The 13254-nt window shown below is 35.3% G+C and overlaps 1 protein-coding gene across 7 annotated transcripts in view; it reads left to right on the top strand.

The window, feature by feature from the left end:
- CBLB (Cbl proto-oncogene B) overlaps positions 1-13254 on the top strand; it is a 251550-nt gene that overhangs the window by 34613 nt on the left and 203683 nt on the right. The window lies entirely within an intron of this gene.

The raw sequence follows: 13254 nt of genomic DNA, 5'->3' as shown, positions 1-13254 counted from the left end.
CCACTAAATCTGTTTACAAAGTTTTCTGTATTGCAAATTAAAAAAAAAAGGGTGGGAGGTGTTATCTGTGTTGATGGCATTCACATTCACTTTTTGTGTCTCTAATAAGATAAAAAGTATTTTAAGTATGACTTCAAATTAAGATTTCAGAGAATCAATTCTAGAATCTTAGTTTAAACAAGAGTAAATAATTGTTTCTAAAAATGGCACAGGGTCACCAAACTATAAGGAGCTGGATAGTAAATAGTTTAGGCTTTGTCAGATCGCCTCTGGCAACTGCTCAGTTCTGTTTTTAGAGTAGTAAAGAAGGCATAGACAGTATGTAAATGAATTGGAATGGCTTTAATAAAACTTTATTTACAAAACCATATGTTAGACTAAATTTGTGCTATAGGTCATAGTTTGCCAACTCTTGGCTTAAAGTGTTAATCTAAATTTTGGATGATCAAAATTTTATAAGTGTTTATCAACATGGATTGAGCAAGTAAGTTGCATCACTTAGGAATGCGTTTGGCTAAAAGTAACAATACCCAGTGGACGCAGACAACAGGGGCTGAGGGTGAGGGCATGATTGGGAGGTTGGGGGGAAAATGGGGGACATAAAGACATAATCAAAGAAAAAAAAATAAAAGTAACAATACCTAACCAACAGTAGCTTACATATTTAGGGATATACGGGGTGGGTAAAAGTAGGTTTACAGTTGCACTGTGACATTCTTTTGATTGAATAAAGCTGTTGTAATAATCAAAACCTACATTTCTTTTCCATATCAGCAACTGTAAACCTACTTTTGCCCATCCTGTATATCTCTCAGTGCTGTGATACACCCAAGGTCTTTCTGATCTTGCAGTCCCCTTGCTTAGTATTTGGGCTTTTCCTCACTCTAGAACAGCGGTTCTCAACCTGTGGGTCGCAACTCCTTTGGGGGTCTAACGACCCTTTCACAGGGGTCGCCTAAGACCATCGGAAAACACATATATAATTACATACTGTTTTTGTGATTAATCACTGTGCTTTAATTATGTTCAATTTGTAACAATGAAAATACATCCTGCATATCAGATATTTACATTATGATTCATAACAGTAGCAAAATTACAGTTATGAAGTAGCAACGAAAATAATTTTATGGTTGGGTCACAACATGAGGAACTGTATTAAAGGGTCGCGGCATTAGGAAGGTTGAGAACCACTGCTCTAGAACTTCATGGTTGTAGACTTTCTGCTGCAGCTCCATATTTTTAAGGCTACAAGACTGAGCAAAGAAGGGTAGCACCACATATGCCTGCCCTCTTTTTATCATTGATTGAAAAGCTGCCCTAGAACTTCTCTGCGGACTTGCTCCTGCCAGCCAATTCCTCTTAGTCTTCTCAAGCCTGAAAAAAAAGTGACATCCAGAACAATAGTGAAAACTGTTGAATGTAAATTTTTCTATTCTTGTTGGCTTTCTAGGGAAAAAAATATTCAAAGATAAAAGAAGGCACAAATATACAAAGACAGTTTTATCTCAGACTCATTATCCTTTAAAAGAGATGATAATTTTTTTCTTGAGTTTACCTCATTCTCTTTTAAACTTTGACTGCTATAAACTTATGTTTAGTCCCAAATAATGGAAAACAAATTATTAGTAGTTTAGGAAGAGTGAAGTTTTGTTTGATAAGAATTCAATCATTATCTTTGTTATCAATGTCTATACCAGTGATGGCGAACCTATGAACTCATTTTTTTGGTTGATTTTTCTTTGTTAAATGGCATTTAAATATATAAAATAAATATCAAAAATATAAATCTTTGTTTTACTATGGCTGCAAATATCAAAAAATTTCTATATGTGACACGGCACCAGAGTTAAGTTAGGGTTTTTCAAAATGCTGACATGCCGAGCTCAAAAGGTTCGCCATCACTGGTCTATACCTCAGAGATGAGTGGTAAATATTCCATTTTCTATTGAGAGAAGCTAAATTGAGTGGAGGTTACATGACTTGACAGGAATCACTTGTGATATATTTCTAAGTGATGCCTCATTACCAGTTGAGTCTGCAGCTGTTTGCATCTGAAGGCATCGGCATTGTAAACCCTTTTTTCAAGTTTGTTTCAGGAGGACTCATTTGAACAATTAGCACATTTTATACTTGTGAAAATGAGGTGTGTTTTCTCATCTTCATTACACCAGTATTAATATATATTTCAAATGGTCAGTAAATGCAAGCTTTTTTTTTTTAAACAAGACAGCTTCTATATATTAAATTCAGGACTATTTAAAGTTTCATTTTTCAAGCATGCCTTCCTCCGCCCCGTGTGTATGTGTGTGAAATGTTGCCTGCTATTTTTTAAGCTTTTAACTTCTCTAGATGAGCAGTTTTTTTTCCTTTAATAGGAAAGATTCCCTAAATACTCCCCCCCCCCCACAAATATATTAATGGAAATAAAATGTTAGCTTATTTTGCAGTTGTGCAAACACTTCACTTTTTGTTCTAAAGGGTTTTTAGTGAAGTATATTGATTTTTCTGTGAATGTGACAGCATATGAAGCTGTCAGGTTTATTCTTTTCCAGAAATTTCAGAAACCTTTACTTTGACTAATGAATGAATGCATTCTGGTCAGCCAGGTCTCATTTAACTGGTTAAGGGAGGTTTGCATGGATTCAGGGCCTAAGAAACAGAACATTCTCCTTACCAAATTTTGTGAATGTTTTTCCCATAAAATTCTAACTTTAGTTTCTTCTCCCCGCAGTTGGATATGTAAAAATTGTTTTCATAAAGCATCTGAAATCTTGAAGTTGCTAATGTATCACATACTTTTTTCCATTTTATCAGTACTTGGTCAACTACAGCCTGTGGGTCAGATCCAGATCACACTTCTTTCTGTAAACAAAATTTCAGTGCCACAAATACCTGCCCATTCTGACTACAGTGACAGAAGTAAGAAGTTGCCACAGAGACTGCATAACTTACTGATCCCTGTCCTGTTGATGTAACCTACGGCAGTCTTAGGCACTTGGCATTTATAAACACTTTCCTTGCTTTGCTTATCTTTTCTCTCCTATTTCTGTCAGTAATGCTTTGTAATTACTGACCAATGTGATCCTCTAAGTCAAGCATGTCAGACTCATGGTCCGCGGGAAGCATGTGACCCACAACAAATATTTCTGTGGCCCAGCCAATATAATGGTATGTAAGAAACATTTTAATAAAAACTTCGTAACTGAATTGTTACAATATCCTGTTATACATAATCTATACATAGAAAAGCCTAAGCAACTGGCCTACTGTTCAACCATCTGACTGGTAGCTATGATTAGCACTGACCACAACGGGGCAGACGCTCAACACAGCAGCTGCCGAGCTTCTGTGACTTGGCAGCTGCGGTTCTAGGGTGATGCACACGGAACCAGAGAGGAGGGAGCCCAATTCTGGGGCACATCACCTGCGAACTGCCCTCTAGCAACCTGGGACCCCTTGGGGGATGTCAGAGAGCTGGTTTCAGCCTGATCCCTGCAGGCCAGGCCAAAGGACTCAACCAGTGCACGGAGCCTCTAGTTATTAATAACGAACTACAACATACACTAATGACCGATCACTGTAATTGTATTGTATTCATTTCCCTTATGCACCTGTGCACCATTTCTCTCCACTAATACTAGCAGTGAATATTTTAGCAGCCAATTGCCACGTCATTAGTCTTGGACTGACTTGTTTGGTGTGCGCAACAGGAAATACTTTGCTTTTGGAGAACAAGAAAAATAGGTTTATTTGCATTATGCTCATTAATTTGTGCAATTATTCAGTGTTTGGTAAGTTAATGTTCAAGAAAAAATATTAATTCTTGTTAAAATTTTCTATTATTTTATGTTAAGGATTACTCATTTATTTCAGCCTTTTGTATTCAGCATGTCTCTATCAAAATAAACCTATATTTCTATGAAAATTGAAGCTTTTGGGTTTTTTTGCAGCCCACATAAACTTAAACTTTGTTTATTTGGCCCATGTTAGCCTTTGAGTTTGACATGCTTGCTCTAAGGGGAATAAAAAGTTAATGACACGTAGTCATTGATTGAGAGCTAAAGCCCCTCTAGACTCCCATTTCCTATCTTATGTCAGTATTCTGATATATATGATAATTTTTAAAGTTCAGTAAATTTAAACTCTTTTGTACGTTTTTTTTGAACACAAGATAAGTTACTAATTTCTTTGGTGGTCATCTGGTCTAGCGCTTCCCTACATAGTCCCTGGACCAGTTGATACATTCTAATCCTAATGATTAAGTACAGACCCCTGACTTCCTACAGTACCTCTGCCTTTACCAGTTGGGATCTGAGTAGCCACATTTTTAAAAAGTACCCTAGCTATTTCTGATAACCTGCCTGCTCTTAGAATTGCCAAGTCAAGTCATATTTTATATACACAGTAATGAGGGATCATTGAAGTGGCACAGAGGGGACTGGAATGCTGGATCCATTCAGAACTTTTTTACTTCACTAAGCTTGCTCTATCATTACCGCAGGGATCCACTCACAGTTGTAAGTTATTTTAAAGAATCCCAAAGAAAGATAAATTTCTGTAAGGCCTTTAAAGGAATGTTGTTGGAAAAAAAGGATTGAAATTCTCTTTATCTCTTCGTTTCAGATTGGCCTGATCCAGTGATTTTCAACTAGTGTGCCATAAGAATTTTTAAAACATGCAATACCTGACTATTTAGTCAAGGGTACTGACCCTTTTTCCCTTAGATTGACAAATAGAAAAATGAAAGCAGGCACTACAACAATAGTTGTCCAATATGAATGAATCAATATTATACTTATTTTTTTGTCAGAGCGACAGCATATATATTTTTTGGTGTGCTGCAGAATTTTAGTAATTAGTTTATGATAAAGGTTGAAAGTTTCTGGCCTAATCACTATCATTAGACTTTATCTTTTTTTTCTATGTGCCCCCCTTTATGCAGATCCTCTTTATTCTTGATAGAGCCAAAGCTCCCTCTCTGTCCCCATCCCCATCTTGTTTCAGCAGTTTCTGATTGCTCTAGCCAAAATCTCTTTTTCCTCAGACTATAGCATTTATGTGGCACTAAACTATATATTATCAAATATTTCTATCTTTTTAAAATGGTGGTAAGAAAGGTCATTTTAAATGTCTCAAATTCTTTAAAGACAGAAGCCACGTTTTGCTCCTATGTATCTCCTACAGTATCCCGAACAGTATTCCATAGTTGGCAAACACTCATAAAAATCTGTGATTATTCCTCTAGAATTGCTGTAGGATTATTTGAAAAACCTGATCTATTCCTTGATTATTGTCTACTAGGGCCTGGAAACAGGACAAAGTGAAAGTGTTACATGGGAAAATGTCCAATAAAGTGGCCAAAGGCTACCTGTTAGGATTTGTAGGTCAACTTTGAATATCAACTTCTTCAGATTTGGCAATGAGGGCCATTGATTTTAGAAGGAAAAAGCATGCTAGTGCCATTATTTAGAGTAATTATATTTTAAAATAATTCCTAATTCTATGTGTATACAAGCTGTCTTTAATGTAGTGACATTTTGGATAAAGCTGGTGGTTACTATAATTTGGGAGCACTTCTTTAATGGAATGTCCTTGTGGTTTCCCTTAGCACCTATAAAATACATCCCTCAAAAATTCACCATTCTGCCTGTTCCCCCAAATTACGCATGGTAATGAGCATATTTTACGGCTCTCCCACTGACAGGTTAGTTCTCCTTCTGAGCTCTTATGAGTGTTTTCACTTCCTCTTATTCTTATTTTAACATTTCTTCAAAGACTGTTTTTGTTTCTGTGCTATATTGTATTTATGACTCTGAATACACAGGACTTTTCAGCAACTGGGGAATCCTCCAAAAAATCTATGCTTTCAACATGAATAGTCCAGTTTCATTTGGCACGTATTATTGACAGAGGTGCTCTGTCCTCTTTATAGCTTGCTGTGTTGCAGATGGTCGCTATAGCATTTACGACTCCTCAGGGAGTGCATAAGTACATGTGCACAAATAAAAAATGGCTTATTAGTGTAAGCCTCTTGTGTTCTTATTGATGGGGTTCCCCAAAACAGATAAGAATTTCTAAACTTGAAACTCAGTTTTCAGATTTTTAGCTAACATTTTATTTGTATTTATGTATTTACTTAACTGCCATCTCTTTTTCTTAAAGGCAAGCTTGGAGGGTGGGATCAGATATTATTTTGCCATATTTGCTACTTTCTTTATTCCTTCCTTTTTTCTTTTTTTAGCAGGAGCATGGACATCTGAGACATTTTGAATATGTAGACAGGGCTTTTAAAGAAAGGAATGGCTGTTCTCTTTTATCAACCATGCAGACTTAGAAACAGACTTTAAAGGAAAACAGAGGCATGTGTGTTCTCACTGTGTATTATTGTTGCGCCCCCTCACATAGCTGTGAGGATTTGTCAGCAGTTTGTTTTGACTCACTATACCAAGGTGGGGGTGGTTTTCTGTGTTTTTGTAACTTAACTAGTGTGGGATGTCAGTAATCTCAACTTTACCATTTTGATTGGCCTTGATCCATCCTTTTCCCAGGCCATATTTTAGTACTAAAACTTGCTTTAAAATGTTTGGCAAATAGTTATTTTCTTTCTATAACTTTAGAGATTGAAACAATCCTTAAGATATACAGGATGGGGCAAAAGTAGGTTTTCTTTTTAAAGCTGTTCATATGGAAAATAATACAATAATTAATAAGTAATAATACAAGAGTAAAGTCACAACTGTAAACCTACTTTTGCCCCACCCTGTATACTCTTTTAATTCCACATTGCCTCTGTGGTATGTTCATGCTATTTCTGTAAACTAATTTTGGAACCTTCTTGAATTATTCTTTTTAATTTATCTTGATAGTTCATCTTACATAATAAAATTCAATTTAATTCATTATGGTAAGATTGGGGACTCTCCTAAGTTCATGTTTCATTTTTTGAGAGTTGGTTTAAGACACAGAGAACCATGATAGATTGTTTTGATCAGGGATGGAGGAAGATGTTGGTAGCATCTGAAACAGAGTACAGGGCTCCTAGACTTGATGGAATGGATCTTCTGATTTTAGAAACCATTAACAAAGAAAAGGTGGTCTAGCAGATCTGTCTTGACACGTTTACTCTTTCCTAGGAGAAATGGCACTCCAGGGAGTTGTGCAGCATGGTGGTCCTAGTACATCTTTGACATGGTATTAAGGTTGGGAAATAAAGCTTATATATATGAGACACAAGAATGCAAACAGTGTTTTCCTTTAGTCACTCAAGGTAACCAATACATTTAAAGACCAGTGTGGCTATCTTATGTTGCTGATAATTTTCTATTATGTAACAGTTCTTTATTTACTTTATTTATGTGGATTAAAATTATTTATTTATGTGAGATTAAAATTAAAACAGCTCTTTATGTGGGATTAAAATAACTAGAATTCTGTTAGCATTTTCAGTACTTGACATTTAAGAGACAGATGGCAAGTAAACAAGGAGAGAGAAAGACTTTATTTGCCATATTACAATCTCAAACTACTGTAAAGAATTTTAATTAGGTGTTATTTTAGGAAGTTTCCAATTCACTGCAGGTCATTGAAGCTTGGACACAACAGAATGTACACCACGTATTTTAATATGTCAACAATCTATTGCATGTGGTTGAAAGTTCATCTGGAACTAGAGGTTATATTTTTAAGAATGTGAAAATTTTTCTAGGTCCCAGTGTGCCTTAGAGTAAAACTCTTTTTCTACTTAACTTTACATAATACCTTTTTAAATTTCTAATGAGAGTTCAAAATCAAGTTCATTTAGTTTGAACATTTAAAAATTTCTTCGGGTATCTCATCACCTTTTTTAGTAAGTTTTCATGTTCATTTTTCTTCATGGTGATTATAATTATTTTTAATTTCCCACAGCTCTACTGGAGATTTTCTTCACTGTGAAAAAGTAGTCGTTAACATAATTCAAAATTCAGTCTTCAATTTTCACAAATAATTTTTGTGAAATGTGACTTCCTTTTTTCAGATTGAAGCTAGTTTTTAGAACTATTTGGTATAGGAAAATAAATTCATATGTAAAGATATCTTAGGTTATTCTTTGTAGAAGTACATATTTCTTTTCATCTGTACAAATAATATGAAGATAATAGAAAAAACATTTGTTTCTTACCATTAAAATAAAAATAAAGAGCCTTGAAACATGTCTGGTACTGATAGTTCATGTAGGATAACAAGTGATACACAAAAGGCAGACTCTCCTTCAGTTGCAAAATATTACGCAGTTGTATAACTCACCAGCTCAGGGCACAGCATGCATTCATGGTTTATTTGGTGAATAAAGTAAGTTTCCCATGAAAGGTCCAATAGATGATTTTTCTCTCAAGATTATAGCATTTATGGAGACTATAGTCTCTTGTGATATGGTCATAGTAAAGTGAAAATTGTAAGGCGATTTTCTTTAATTGGGACAAACTTAGAGAAGATAACATTATAATTTTGAAAAAGACCTGCACGCATTATGTGTAATGATTTTTAACATGAGTGAGTCCTTTTTTGTTTCCTTCTCATTTTCATTTGTAATCAACTTACATAGTTAATTTTGTGCTAAAATTTGTTTTAAATACAACATGATATCAATATTATGTAGCTCATTCCTCTTCCCCCATTTACCTGTATTAATTTTCTGGTTTCTCTTTATTGCTAGAAATATATTTGTGTTTCCTTTAGCTCTTTTGTTGGTTTAAATAGCATTTAGCATTATTTTATTGGAAAAATACCAACTACTGTGTACAACTATGTAAGAAGCAGTTCCTTGGATTCTGAGTAAAAGCCCTAGAAAATTACCATCAGGAAATCTGTTGTACTATTGTATTACGGAGTTTTAAAAACTGTTTCTCCAAATGAAATCAATAGGGTAAAAGAAGTGTAGAGTCCTGATATTCTTACTTAAGCTAGATTTTCTCTATATAGCCTTTTTTTTTTTTTATCAAAGTTTATCCCAAACCTTAAACATAAACATAAACATTTTCTCTTTATTTAAGTATACAGGGAGGATATTTTCATTGATAAAGTTTTTAAGGATGTAGAGTTAAAGATCTCTTTTGCAGTAAGAAAAAATATTAGTAACAAAACAGTGGGCTATTTAATGGATAATTTGAGAAAGTCAGTTTATTCTGGATCTGATAATCTTAAGATCTAGATAATGTAGTAACTTTAAGGTGTTTTTTTATTATTAAAGATTTTACTTATCAAGTTCTAAGTCCTTTGGGACATTGGTCTTTAGTGATTGTGTAACTGTTTCAGAGAAAACTGAATATTCATTTTAAAAGTTATGCTGCTTCAAGATTTTTTAAAAAGCTGTATCTCTAAATTGTTCATTATTGATTTCAGTAGATTTAAAAGAGAAGCATATTAGGCTTTTGAAATTTCCATGAATAATAAAAATGTTTGAATTCTAAGGGAAATGCCTTGGAATCTGAGTCTTACTTTATTTCAAATCAGAGTTAAACTCAAACATTTATACTTACAATACCCCTGGATACTGAAAAAAAGATCTTAATAGCATTTCTTATTCAGAAAATGAAACTGATTTCAAGCAGAAGGAAAATATCCTACTGAGTATCTGTAAGTCAAATGAGTTGTAAAAAAGTAAAAATCACTCATTTTTATCTTACAGTCATTTTATCTTAAAGTCTTTTTGTCTTTAGTAGTTTTAACTGGTCATAGAAATTAATAAGTCCTCTTGTCCCAGAGAAAGGTATTTGGTCTGCTTTCACTCTTCTGCTTGAAGTAAGACCCTGACATCTCTCCATAGCCATCAACTGAACGAGTTATAGTTTTTATTTTCTGGCCTCAAAATCTATCCTCATTATATAAGACCATATGGTTGAAATGAATGGAAATTGTGATGGCAATAACCTTGAGAAATAACACGACAAAAAGCACTATTTATTCATATGAATGGTTTATCACTTGTATTTCTCCATTATCTGCCTTTCTAACCCCATCTCAAGACAGTTTTCCTCAGGTATTTGTGCTCCAAGGCATTCATCCAGGCATTTAACATTTTTTTTAGTTTTTCAGGCTTTCAGGACCTCCACATAAGCCACAGCTTCATCTGCCTGGTAATTTTTTCCGCTATCTAACTCTTGCTCATCCTTCAGATCGTAGCTTAAATGTCAGCTCCTGAGAGAGGCCTTCCTTGACCGATCACTCTGTATTATTCTGCACGTTATTATCTCTCAGGGTGCTCTCTTCTCTTCTTTCCAGAACCTGTCATAATTCATAAAATTTTCTTTCTTCACCATTCTCTCCCTAGTGCCTACTCCAGTTTCTACACATAGTAGGTACTCAGTAACTATGTATTAAAGGAACAATGGATGAATGTATACTAATCTCAAGATACATGCTATTTAAGGAGCACCGTAAAATTAGGCAGGTGTGATTGAATCTCTAAACACAGGAGTTGTTGTTGGTTTGTTTTTGTTTTCTTTCTGGGGATGGAAGGAAAAATTTAATTATTAAGCCACAGAAATTTAATTCAGTTGAGCATGTTAATCTTATATGATATTTCTTTTAATCAGCTGAGGATTGTTTTCATGTAACATTTTAGAAAGAGTGAAAAAGGCCTTGTAGCCACATCCATTACTCTTTGGCCTGCTTATCCATAATTAGAACCATTATCTAGTATGTTTTAGCGTAGAACTAAATACCATAGAACCATCAGAACTGCAGTGAAACCACTTTCCACATATTATTTGTTGTACTTTGCTGCTTAAATTCAGCATATTTAAAAGTTTTACTGAGACACATGAAATTGGAACCTACTGCATATATGATATATTGCTTGTTAATGCCAATTGAGTAGTTTCTTGGTGGTAACTCTTAAGTAAATGAACATAATATTATGAATATATTATATATAGAGGTCTTTGATACATAGCTTTCATCCTAAAACAAGTGAATAATATTTAGTTATTACTGTATACTTTCTTGAAGGAATTGCCATTCTTTATATTACTAATTATATCATGCCAGATTATTTTTATAACAGTTTTTAGTGGTTCCTTTTTTCCAGTTGTATCAACCTGAAACTGCTTTGATTAGCTTTCTGGCTTCACCCTACTTTTGGAACCAGATTCTCTACCTCTATCCATTACTCAATATTCCATACTACAGTATTCCCTCCTTATTGCTTTATTTGGTTCCCATAATTTGAAATAATTAAAAAATACCATATTTCTCTCTTGCTTACTTTTGAAGAACATTGAAACTTCAGCCTCATTTGTCTAATTTCAATTCCTGGATTGAGCCAAGGCCTTTTTCCACCTTGTTGCCTCTTCAGATTGCTTCCCCTTCCTGAAAAGCTCTTCCGGACACCTCACATTTTTAAGCCAAGGACAAAGATCTAAGTGGACGTATCACCTCCTTAGATGGGTCTGCTTTGACCACTAAAATAGCTTGTCTCAGTTAGTATTATCAACTAGAGGCCTGATGCATGAAATTTGTGCAAGGGTAGGCCTTCCTCCCCTAGCTGCCGACTTCGTGGCCCTGGCTGCAGGCTTCTTGACCCCACCCCCTGCCTGCACCCGCCTTGGCCTGGCACTGCTTGCGTCTCCCGCCACACATCCCTGGTTCCCCAGAGACCCCCACACACCCCAGTCAATCGCCCCACAGAGGGTGGCCTGGGCCTCCCTCTGCGGGGTGATCATGGGGCAGTGGCAGGTCCCCCCCCCAATTGCGTCACACCCACCACCTTGGCTGGCCTGGCTCCATTGTCATAGAGTGGTTGTCCTGACGGTCGTTCTGCTATTTGGCCGTTCGGTTGATTTGCACATTACGCTTTTATTATTATAGATGTTTGCTGATGGTTTCTTCTTTTTCCCATTTATGTTACCTGTCTTTTAAGATACAAATGAAGTGCATACTCTTTAAGCATTTTTTTGAACAATTGAGGGTTGGCACTTTAGTTTTTTTAGCTTTTACTATTTGTCAGAAAACTCTAGTTGGTAGTATAGAAACAGTTCTATCTTGGTTCTTCGATGTCCTGTATCTAGTTAAGGAACCCTCAGAGTCCTCAGGACTCAAGTGGGGGTCAGGGAAGACTTCCAGTGGAAATTATAGATGAGTTGATGCTAGAGGGTTGAGTAGCAGTATTAGATATAGGCAGGGCAAGGAGTCATGGAAGACATTTTAAAGGTATGAAACTTAACTCACCTAGCTCAGGAATATGTGAAAGCTTATTGTGTTGGGGTTCTGTGGATTTGGGCATGTCAGCAGGATGGAAATTTAGGGATTTCTCTTTCCTTATTATACCTTTCTGCTCTCTGACTTTTCAACTATGAGCATGGTTATGTTTCTGATGGGGGATGGGATGGGGACTTATTTAAAAGATAATAAGAAAGGAAATCACTTTGGTAGAGTACCACACCATTTGGTATTTAAATAACAGAGTTTTACATTTTGGGTATTTCAAATGAACCCATTAGCAGTTCATTTTGAAGTTTGGTTCTACTGCCTTGTATTTTAAGTGCTTCACTACTTTTAGCTTTGTACTAGACCATGTACCCACCTGCAGAGGGGGCACGCAACACCTGAAAGAATTGATTTGGTGATTATTTATTTATTTATTGTGCCCTAATTACAATTGTAGTAGACTTGCTTCACATTAGACTCATGAGATAAGCAGTTGGTTACATGCAAGTATGTGCCTCGCTTTGTACCCTAAAATGTCTTTGTCTCTAAAAATATATGATCAAATAATTTAATCTTAGACTGCAGGGTTGTTTTTTGTTTTGTTTTTTAACAAACTGTTAGAAACAGATAAGGTTTTTTAAAAGAAGAAATATGTAGTTCTATTTCTGTCTCTGTCTCCCACAACAAAATATGATTGATCTTACTTGTCATTATATGATGTTTCCTACGATTGATCCCATATCAAGGTTGCCAACACTTTTCCTACTACAAGAAAAACATTCAGATCTTTGTATTGCTGACTCAGGGGAAAGTATTAATCTACAGAGGAAAGGGCTTTGATAGGAAATGTTGCTTCCTTTAGGAAATGAAGTACAAGATCTAAATGTCTGTCACATAAATAAGGGACAACCTTATTAGGCAATTTTGGAACATGCTATAGAATAGCTTTGTTAGTACACTTGGCCTTTATGACTCTCAGAGATTTTTACGGTGGGATTTTTACGGTTGTTTTGATGTTGACAGCAATGCATTATAGAGGAGGGATAGAAAGTACAGATTAGAACTCTG

Source organism: Myotis myotis, unplaced genomic scaffold (genome assembly GCF_014108235.1).
Source record: "Myotis myotis isolate mMyoMyo1 unplaced genomic scaffold, mMyoMyo1.p scaffold_m19_p_2, whole genome shotgun sequence".
In the NCBI taxonomy this organism is placed as follows: Eukaryota; Metazoa; Chordata; class Mammalia; order Chiroptera; family Vespertilionidae; genus Myotis; species Myotis myotis.
This window is presented reverse-complemented; position numbering and strand designations above follow the sequence as displayed.